This window comes from Triticum aestivum, chromosome 3B (assembly GCF_018294505.1).
Source record: "Triticum aestivum cultivar Chinese Spring chromosome 3B, IWGSC CS RefSeq v2.1, whole genome shotgun sequence".
Classification (NCBI taxonomy): Eukaryota; Viridiplantae; Streptophyta; class Magnoliopsida; order Poales; family Poaceae; genus Triticum; species Triticum aestivum.
The window spans coordinates 137,169,919-137,181,622 of NC_057801.1; positions in this window are offsets into that span (position 1 = coordinate 137,169,919).

Consider the following 11,704-nt stretch of genomic DNA (forward strand, 5'->3'; position numbering starts at 1 on the left):
TGCCAATTGACTAGCAGTGATAGTCTCCTTGACTGGCAGAAAGTGAGCAACCTTCGAGAATTGGTCGATGACGACAAAGATAGCATTGTTACCTTTCTGAGACTTGGGAAGGCCAGTGACGAAGTCCATTTGGATCTTATCCCACTTCCATTCAGGAATCGGAAGCGGTTGTAGAAGTCCAGCCGGTTTTTGATGTTCTGCTTTGACGCGACGGCAAACGTCACATTCTTCGATATATCGGGCAATGTCTTGCTTCATTTTAGACCACCAGTACTTCTGACGGATGTCTAGATACATTTTGGTACTTCCCGGATGAATGGAGAGAGGGGTGTCATGCGCTTCTTTCATCACCTTCTCTGTCATAAGCTCGAACCGGGGTACGACAATGCGATCTCTGAAGTATAAGGTTCCATCTTCACCAAGTGAGAAATCTCTGGATTTCTCTAAGGCAAGATCCTTTTTCATCAGATCAACATGAGCATCTTTGGCTTGAGCAGACTTGATTGCTTTCAGAAGAGTTGGTTCCAAAACAAGGTTATTCAGAGAACCCTGTGGAACTAGTTGAAGGTTCAGCTTGCATAGCTCTTCATAAAGGCGGGGTTGAGCTTTGTAGACCTGGTGATTATTGCAATAAGACTTTCGGCTTAGGGCATCGGCCATTACATTAGCCTTGCCAGGTGTATAAGATATACCGCAGTTGTAGTCAGCAATAGCTTCCATACATCGCTGCTGACGGAGGTTCAGATCTGGCTGAGTAAACAGGTACTTCAGACTCTGATGATCAGTGAAGATCTCACAACGATTACCGAGAAGGTATTGTCGCCATAGCTTCAATGCAAAGATAACCGCTGCAAGCTCAAGGTCATGAACCGGGTAGTTTACTTCGTGAGGACGCACTTGATGGGAGGCATAGGCAATCACCCTGCGCTCTTGCATTAGAACACAGCCTAACCCTTGACGTGAAGCGTCACAATAGATGACAAAGTCCTTGCGAGAATCAGGGGGAGCAAGCACTGGGGCAGAAGTCAGTTTATCCTTGAGTGCCTGGAAACTTTCCTGACATTTGTCTGTCCAATCAAACTTAACGCCTTTGTGAAGCAGATTAGTCAGTGGCTTGGCGATCTTGGAGAAGTTCTCGACAAAGCGGCGACAATAGCTGGCCAGTCCGAGAAAGCTTCTGACTTGCTTGACAGTCTTTGGAGGGGTCCAGTCAAGAATAGCCTGAACGCGCTCTGGGTTGACGGCAATACCATCCTTGGAGATAACATGACCAAGGTAGGTGACTTCGGGTAACCAGAATTCACACTTGGAATACTTGGCATAAAGTTGATGCTCTCGAAGCTTCTCCAGAACAAGACGAAGATGTTCAGCATGTTCTTCTTTATTCTTCGAATATACCAGAATATCATCCAGATAGACTATGACGAACTTGTCGAGGTAATCCATGAATATATAGTTCATCAGACGAGAGAATGTAGCTGGAGCATTGGTTAAACCGAATGACATGACGGTGTACTCGTAAGAACCATAACGAGTCACAAATGTGGTCTTTGGAATATCCTCTTCACGAACACGGATCTGGTGGTAACCCAACCTCAAGTCGAGTTTAGAGAATATTGATGAACCAGCCAGTTGATCATACAGATCATTGATCCGAGGTAGGGGATATTTGTTTTGAATTGTAGCTTGGTTGATAGGACGATAGTCTTGGACCAAACGGTTCGTACCGTCCTTCTTCTTGACGAAGAGAGAAGGTGCTCCCCAAGCAGAGGAACTTGGACGAATGAAACCCTTGTGAAGAGATTTGTCGATTTCCTCCTTAAGCTCAAGGAGTTCATGAGGTGGCATCTTGTAGGGTCGTTTTGCAATAGGAACGGTGCCTGGTTTCAAGTCGATGACGAACTCGACAGCCCGGGCAGGGGGTATTCCTGGAAGTTCTTCTGGAAATACGTCTTGGAAGTTGCGAACGACTGGAATCTTTTCAATTCCCTCAAGAGGTGCCGCGTTCAACGCATTCAAAGCATAAAGTCGTGCTTCAGCGTTTTGAACAAGCTGAGCATGGTAGGTTACAATCTCATCTGAAGGATGTAGGAGGTGAACGACCTTGGTAGCGCAAACGATAGAGGCAGTATGCGCTTTCAACCATTCCATTCCCAGAATGAGGTCAATATTGGAAGACTCCAGAATAATGGGAGAAACAAGGAATTCCAACCCTTCAATTTCAACAGGAACGTCGTGACCAATCATCGTAGTTTGACATCGGCCCGCAGGGGTGCGTACCACTATCGGAGTGTTCATGGGCTCGCATCGAATGTCATGTGCGTAAGCAAAATTTTCTGACATGAATGAATGTGATGCTCCTGAATCAAACAAAACAGAAGCTGGTACTGAATTAACAAGGAGAGTACCCATCACAGTGGCAGGCTGGTCTTGAGCTTCATTCAGATCAATATGATTAGCCTGACCACGACCATAAGGTCTGGCATTGTTGTTATGGGGCTGATTGTTACGGTCAGTTGAAGACAGAGCCAGCTGATTCTGATTCTGAGGGCATTTCCTGGAGCGGTGACCTGGAAGGCCACACTTGAAGCACAGACCATCATTGGGATTGGGAGCAGAAACTTGGGGTGGTACAGCCCGAAGGGGCTGCCTCTGCGGTTGAGGAGGCAGACAAGGTGCAACATAGGACTGTCTTGGTGCAGGTGCAGTTGGACGATACATGCTGTGGGGAATCCATATCCGACGCTTCTGCGCTGACGGGCCCGAAGATGGGCCAGCATCACGGCTACGCCTGAGGGATCCCTGGTGTTCCTGAAGACCAGTCTCAACCTGAATAGCCTTGTTCACCAGGGTGGCGAAGTCGGCAAAGTCATGAACGAGCAATGCTAGCTTAATATCAGGGTGAAGTCCATCACGAAACTTCTCTTGCTTACGAGCATCAGTTGCAATGTCTTCTTCAGCATAACGCGACAAGTCCAGAAATTCCCGTTGATAAGCATCTACAGTCTTGTTGCCTTGGGTGAGGTTGCGGAACTCTTGCTTCTTCCTGTCCATGGATCCCTGAGGAATGAAACGGGCACGGAAGGCAGCTTGGAAATCCGGCCAAGTAATGACCGTTCCAGCAGGTAGGGTACGCCTGTGGCTGTCCCACCATTGAGCAGCAGGACCCTTCAGAAAGAAAGATGTGAAGGTGACATAGCTGGCAGGGGCAACACTAGCAGACTCCATTTCATATGTGATGTCGCGGAGCCAGTCATCAGCATCAAGGGGTTGAGTTGAGCTACGGTAGATAGTTGGGTTGAGGCGCATGAAGTCCTGCAGAGTTACTCGGGTTGGATGTTGATTCATGTTCGGACGAGGAAACTGAGCCATCATTCCTTCCATGAACTGGCGAGTTAACTCAAACTGTTGCCTCATTCCAGTAAAGAATTCAGGCGGTGGTGGGTCGTTGGCACCACAGCCACGACCAGCGGGTCTAACCATCCTGCTAACATGTAACAGGGGTAGTTCAGCATTGAGCATTTGCAAAGATAAGGATCAGTCATGATGAAAACATGCATAATGAAGGAGGTACGATGGATTCCACTCCGTAGTCAACACGACAGGGTGTGCACTACTCAAAAAGCTATTCTAAGGAATAACTATGGCTTCATCCAACTTCGGGGTGAATGTGGTCACGGGATCCTAATGTTAGTAAATTCATTTAACCCGAGTAGAAGAGAGTTCAGAGTCCCAGAGTATAGACGAGGAGTAAAAGATGCTAATACCACCCAATAGCGACGTGGGCCCGTAAGCCACACAGCCAATGTTAGTAAAAGTTTTCAGTGACTAGACTCAACTTCGGCCAAGGAGTTGGAAAGGGGGCTACCTACAGGCAGTCGGCTCTGATACCAACTTGTGACGCCCTCGATTCAATCCTACACTAATCATACACGCAAATGTGTACGATCAAGATCAAGGACTCACGGGAAGATATCACAACACAACTCTAGACACAAATTAAAATAATACAAGCTTTATATTACAAGCCAGGGGCCTCGAGGGCTCGAATACATCAGCTTGAATACAAACGAGTCAGCGGAAGCAACAATATCTGAGTACAGACATAAGTTAAACAAGTTTGCCTTAAGAAGGCTAGCACAAAAGCATCTACGATCGAAAAGGCAAGGCCTCCTGCCTGGGAGCCTCCTAACTACTCTTGGTCGTCGGCGTCCGTCACGTGGTAGGAGGCACCCTCGGGGTAGCAGCAGTCGTCAAAGGTGGCATCTGGCTCCTGGACTCCACCATCTGGTTGCAATAACCAGAAAGAAGAAAGAAGGGGGAAAAGGGGGAGCAAAGCAACCGTGAGTACTCATCCAAAGTACTCGCAAGCAAGGATCTACACTACATATGCAACATTATCAAAGGAAGGCTATATATGTGGACTGGGCTGCAGAAATGCCAGAATAGAGAGAAGGCCTAGTCCTATCGAAGACTAGCATCTTCTGGAAACCACCATCTTGTAGCAAACAGGAGGGAGTAGAGTAGCATAAGGTAAAGTAGTAGCGGTGTTATCAACCTCGGCCAGAGATCCTTTCTCGACTCCCTGCGAGAAAGAAATCCCAGAGCCATACTATCCAGTTATCATCACAATCAAAACCTCATCTCTATCCAGTTCTCATCACAAGTATCCAGTTCTAGTTGTATCAATCGGGATACAACTCCAAGTGTCCGTTACCGTAGGACAGGCTATCGATAGATGTTTTCTTCCCTGCAGGGGTGCACCAACTTACCCACCACGCTCGATTGACTCCGGCCGGACACACTTTCCAGGGTCATGCCCGGCCTCGGCCAAACAATACGCCGCAACCCGACCTAGACTTAACAGAGAGGTCAGCACGCCGGACTAAACCTATGCCCCCAGGGGTCATGGGCCATCTCCCCGGAAACTCGTGCACGTTGCGTACGCGGCCGGTGAGCAGACCTAGCTACCTCCTTCAACAAGGCAGGCGCTTGCGCAGTCCAACCCGGCGTGCGCCACTCAGTCGCTGACGTCTATTAAGCTTTGGCTGATGTATACGACGCAGAACGCCCATACTATGCCCACGTGATGGTTAGTGCTATCAGGCCAGAGGCCCCTCGGATCAAATATCCAAATCGTAGTGGATTAGGAACGCGCGGTAACAAGCAGAGACTCACGAAAGAGGTGACCCTGTTGCCCCGTCTCGAGGACTTGCGGCAAGGGCTAAGAATGCCCGGCCACGCCTCGTAATTATCTCACGGGCACCTTCCAGGTCAACCCATCTCCACATCACTTTCCAAGTAACAGTTGTAAAGTCCAAGTATCCGTGTGTCCAAACATCAAGAGGAAAACCCAAGGAATCACCCTCGGTGGGTTCCACTCAATGTAATCATCAAGGCGAACGTAGAGGAATCACCCTCGAGGTTCACACTTGAGGGGTTGCACGACAGAGTCGTATCGGAAGTGGTTAAAGAGGAAATCACCCTCGGTGACCACGACCGAATAGCTACACTACAGGGTTAACATCAGAAGTGTTGTAGAGGTCTCACCCTCGGCACTCGATAGTATCCCAGTAGTGTCGAGCAACTAAGGGGAAAGTGATGTGCGGTGCAGGGGCCTGGTCTTCGATCCCGTTGATCGGGTCTTCAATGATGAAACAGGGGCAACAAGGACAAGGTGGGGGTCACTGATGGATCACTAACCAACCTATACTAAGCAGTTTAGGATAAGCGGAAAGGTACAATAGCAGATACAAAAGCAGGCTATGCATCAGAATAGGTGCAAACAATAACAGTAGCAAAATCTAATGCAAGCATGAGAGAATGGAATAGGCGATATCGGGATGATCAAAGGGGGGCTTGCCTGGTTGATCTGGCAAGGAGGGGTCGTTGTCGACGACGTAGTCGATCACCGGGGCATCAGCGGCCTCGGGGTCTACCGGAGAGAAGAGGGGGAAGAAACAGTAAATACATAGCAAACAGAGGTAACACTAAGCATGACATGACGATACGTAGCGCTAAGCGTGCCCTAGCGCGGTCCTAGACGTTATAGGTGAAGGGGGAAAACAACCGGGAAGGTGTTCCCGGTTCCGGACCTGTGTCAGACAGATGACCGGAGGGGGAAAGTTCCATGCTCAGCATGCTAGGGGCATGTGACAGATGAACGGACCGCATATTCGGATTCGTTGGATTTTTCTGAGCAACTTTCATATAGAAAACATTTTCATCGGAGTTACGGGTTAAAAGTTACGGATTTTCAAAGTTTAAACCAATTTCTGAATTATTTTAAAAGCAGAAAAGGTTTATTGCGTCAGTAGTGACGTCAGCATTGTGTCAGCTCTGCTGACCAGTCAAACTGACAGGTGGGACCCACCTGTCAGCCTCTCTGTCTAACAGAGGCTTAACTAAGCTAACAGGGTTAGTTAGGGGGCGTGGGCCCCAGCAGTCAGTGGCTAATTAGATTAACTAATTAACTTTAGTTATATAAACATTTTAATTAACCGAATTATGTGGTGGGGCCTACACGTCAGTGGTAAAGGGCTGCCCAGTCAGCAGTTGACTGGGTCAACCCGGTCAACTGGGGCCATAGGGCCCGCTGGCAGCGAGCCAGGGATGGGGCCCGCCCAGCCACGTCGGCGGATGGCGCCGGAGCGACGCCGGCGAGGTAAAACGCGGCGGCGCGGCTCGGGAGGTGGTCGGAAATCACGTATAGGGCACCGTTCGTCGAGTTTTCAGGCGCGTTCAAAAGATATGGCTGCGCCACGTCCAACGGTGGTGGTTGTGGCGGTGGGGTTGACCGGAATCGAGCGTGGCGAGCCCATCGGCGGACGGCCGGAGTCGGGCGCGAGAGGAAACGGCAATGCAGTGCGCTAGCGAGCAAACTGAGAGGCCGGACGAGACATACGTGAAGCGGCGAGTGCAACGGGCGTTGGCCCGTGACCAATTGGCCACCGAAGGCACGCCGGCGACGAGCGCAGGCGACGGCGACGTGCGGGTGAGCATGGAAACAACGACCCCGAGCACGGAGAGCAGCGGCAGGTGGCGCGTTTGAAACCTACGGCTACGACGAGCACGACTGCGAGCTCAGCCGAGCTCGACAGCGTCTGTGGAGATAGCAGCAGCAACATCGGCGGAGCTCCGTTCGGGTAAACATGGCGCGGCGGCTACGGGCACCGATAGGCAGCGCAAAGAGGACGGGAAGGAAGGTGTGGAGCTCACCGAGCGGTCACGAAAGACCCTTGGTGGTTTAGGAGCAGCAGAGCTCGCCGGGGTGGAAGGGGATCGCCAGCGGCCCGAGGAAGACGTCGACGTGTTCGGCGATGCAAAGCTCCTCTGCTCCCTCCAGCGGCTCCAGAGGACGTGGAAGTCCACGGTGATGCTGAAGAGGACGGCCAGGCCGCGTCGAAGGCACGGTGACCGCGGAGAAGACAAAGGTGCGGCGACGGTGGCGCTCGGAGGTGGATGGGGAACGAAGGGGAGAGGCAACGAGCAGGCGGAGAGGGCGAGGGGAATCTAGGAGTGGGTGGAGGTAGGTGGGGAGGAGGTCGAGGCGTCGAGGGGAGGGGCCCTTATCCACCCGCGGCGTTGCCGGCGAGGTGGTCGGGCGGCGACGATCTCCTGTAGCGGCGCGCATCGGGGGAACAGGAGGGAGGGGAGAGCGACCGGGGAGGGGGCATGGGCCGGTCTAGCTAGGCCAGCTAGCGCGGGTGGGCCGAAGCCCAAGTGGGGCAGGGGCTTTCTCTCCCCTCTGTTTTTTTTCTTTTTCTCCTTTTCTTTTCTTTTCCAGCAGCTTTTGCATTTTTCTTTTGCCACAATTGACTTTGCAAAAAAATTATGCCACTGGCCAAAACAAACTCAAAGAATTAAAGTGCACTGCCTCAAAAAGGTTGGGTGGCTTTTGGAATAGTTGCCAATTTTTTATAAATCAAAAAGGCATTTAATTTATTTCTTAGGCCACTGTTTGAAGTAGCTTAGGCCACTCAAACCTTTTTGCAAAAATGTTGGTTCACCACCAATAGTAGTTGTGGATTATTCTGCACATGATGAACATTTTTGTTTTCATGTCTGAGCATTTTGAATTTCAGACAAAATTTGAATTTGAATTCAACTGGAATTTAAAAGAGAAAGGAGACAATTATGATCAGGAACATGTTTAGCAAAAAGATTAACTTAACCCCAGGGGTTACTGTAGCATCATTACACCGGGGTGTTACAATATCATCACCTGTGCTTCTTTTGTTTAATGTGTAATTTTGGATATTTTTTTCAATTCGATTAGTGCATCCCGTGCCATGCTAGACCATATGTATTGGAGAAGCTTGGTTTTGGTTTAGATGACTTTGAGAATATGGAGACGAGGAGGCCTCTCTTAAGAACTAAACATGGTTATGAGTTTCTGCTTAAGTTGTACAATGCGGTCGATCGCTCCCATTTCGGTTGCTCTAATTGGGAAGCTCTCTGCAAGGCATATGGATTTGAGGAGGGAATGCGAATAAGATTTGATATTCGTCCCAAATTTTGCCTAGATGTGAGTTTGTCAAACTAATTTGTTAAGTTCAGTAATTTATGTTGTTAATTTAAAAATATTGTGTGTTCGTCCTTACTAAACTTATTTATTTATAATTGTCAGCTTATTTCTTATCTTCAAGAAATACTCGGAAGGTAGTAGACATCACATACTACAGCTATGACTCCAAGCTTAATTGTGAGGAGAAAGGTTATCTTGTCTCATTCATAGTAGATGTTGAGGCCTTCAAAACCAGTCACTCTATCAACCCAAATTATACTAGATACGTGCCACTTGTCCATAAATTTCTTGATAGTAACTTCATTGCAAAAAACTTGGTAAGATTTTGTTAATGATGGTAACTTCATTGCATACATTATTCTTAAGTAAACTACATTGCTAACTATATACGTTACTATTACGTTTTTGAACAGAGGCTCCTGAAGCAGGTTGTGCCTGACATGCTGTTTACCGAAGGTGATATGCATATGGTTAGCTTACGCCAACTCCTTGGAAGGCTTACCATATTGCATACTCAATTTCTTCAAATGATGGAAGACTCAAAATCAAAGAATGGCGCAAAGTGATGAATGCGCACACGCAAAGAATTGGAGACAAAATGAATGTGCGCAAGCCACAAGTTGGAGATAGGTTTATGTCCATTCTCCGTTTTTGTGAAGGACAAGTTTATCTGTTTTATGGTATTTTAGCTAGGAGAGAGGAGTAGGTCCTAAGTATTAAGAACAATTAGTTAGTGTTGATTATATATGACTACAATGTCTTAGACTTGATGGTGTTGCTGAGTAGGAGTACTGATTATGAGTATTATGATGATGATGAGGAGGAGTTGTTATTATAACTAGTGACCAAGTTGTTATATGATGTCTCATGGATGAAAATGATGATTATGAGGAGTTATATGACAATGATATATTATGATTATAAGTTGTTAATGATATAATGATGATGATGATGATGATGATGATGATGATGATGATGATGATGTCATTGGGTGAAAGAACCGCGGATTAGTTTCAAATGGATGGATCCAAAGTGACCATTGGTTACTTTGGATCCATGCACTTGAAACTAATCAAAGGTTCTTTCACCTATTGATTTAGTAGCTCATTATAATGTAAAAACAATATCTAAATTGCTACTGTATGAAAAATTGTATAAAGGTGTAAGAATACGACCTAAAATTCAAAAGAAATAGAAAACGGAATAATAGTAGTAGCCGTTGTTTTCCAAACCGCTGCTAGTAATTAGCAGTAGCGATTGATTTGGAAAGCGCTACTACTAAGTAGATATAGTAGTAGCGAGTGCCAGTAGGCGCTACTACTAAGCTTTAGCTGTAGTGTCGTATCAGTAGTGCGCTTACCCACGCTACTGATAGTCCAAAAACCAGCACTACTGCTAGGCTTTTCCCTAGTAGTGCATGTCTATGGTTAGGAAACTTAACCATCTTTGATCAACGAGCTCGTCAAGTAGAGGCATACTAGAGACAAAGTGTTTTCTCTATGTATTCACACATGAATCAAGTTTCCGGTTAATACAATTCTAGCATGAATAATAAAAATTTATTATGAATAAGGAAATATAAAGGAACAACTTTATTATTGCCTCAAGGGCATATTTCCTTCAAATGATTGGTTTGGACCTGATACATCTCCAACATATCTACAATTTTTGATTGTTTCATGCTATTATATTATCAATATGGGATTCTTTATATGCATTCTTATGCTATTTTGCATTATTTTCAGGATTAACCTATTAAACTAGTGCCCTGTGACCGTTCTTGTTTTTTTTGGCTTGTTTTTGGCTTTGCAGAAAATCAATACCAGACGAACTCCAAACACAATGAAACTTTATGGTGATTTTTCTGGACCAGAAGGGATCCTAGAAGGTTTGGGAGGAGGCCAGAAGAGCTACAAGAGAGCCACGAGCTTGCAGGGACCCCACGCAACTCTATCTTATATTTACTAATTCGAAGCACCATACGAGACACCACGTTAATCCTTAGAATTAAGAGATTTTGACCATCCAATTAATATATCATTCATATATAGTTGTAGGATGAAACAGGAGACCAGTTAATTGTTCAAAAAAAAGAAAACAGGAGACCACGGATTCGAACAAAGTATTAGCCCCAGAGGGCTCGATAATAGGAAAGGTTCGGATAATTAGACACAATCCAAACTACTATTAAACACTAGCTGGGGCAACTATTTCATGCCTCGATCTAATTTGGGATGGACACAAGACGGACCTTGCCATGAACATCATCGAGGACGTCCAGCAGCAGCTCAATCCTGTGAACTTTCTTGAAAATAACCTTGTGGCCTTGCCACTCATAAACCTGTTTGTGGAGGCATGCCACATCATCTTCGTGCGTAAGCATGATAAGAATAGTATGCCTCACAAACAAAGGAGTAGCTTTGAACTTCTTGTGCTTTAGTACAGCTTGGACAACATGCCTAACAACTGTGAGGCTAGAATACATCTCGATGTTTGTATAAGTGCAATTGGCTTCCAGGATCCAACAGCCTAAGAACGTTGTTTTTCCAGTGCGTATATTCAGGTCATCCGCCTCGTAGCGAGTGACATGTACAACCACACAATCCATGTCTGCATCAGGGCTCTAATGGAAATAGAAACAAATTCTGAATTACTTTCCAATATAAAAAACACAAGTTATTTAAACCACTATGTAGAGTCAAAAGTATGCATGACAGGGAAGGTAGCATGGCATCAAAGCTAATAAAATTTTGCATTATTTGTCACCGCATACTTAGATGAAAAACCACAATCGAGATCAGCAAAGAAGAAAATCACCTTGGGCAACTCAACGGGGGGGACACATCCTCGAAGGGGGAAAACTGCTCCTTCGGGGCCACGGGGGTTGTAACCTCAAACGGGGCATTGACCATCTCAGTAGTGGCCATGAGCGTATTTGGGGGCCGCTCCATGGCTGCCTCCATCTTCTTGGAGCTCTCTGTCTCATGGGGATCAGCCTTCCTCATCTGGTCCAACATCGGCAGATCTTTGCCTGGTTCTTCTTGCACTACTAGGGAAAAGCCTATACACAGAATCTTACCAGCAGCGCTCCTAAAAATACGACGCTACTGCTATTTAGCAGCAGCGCGTGATAGCAAAACACGCTGTTGAAAGGAAAATAGCAGTAGCGCGTCCACG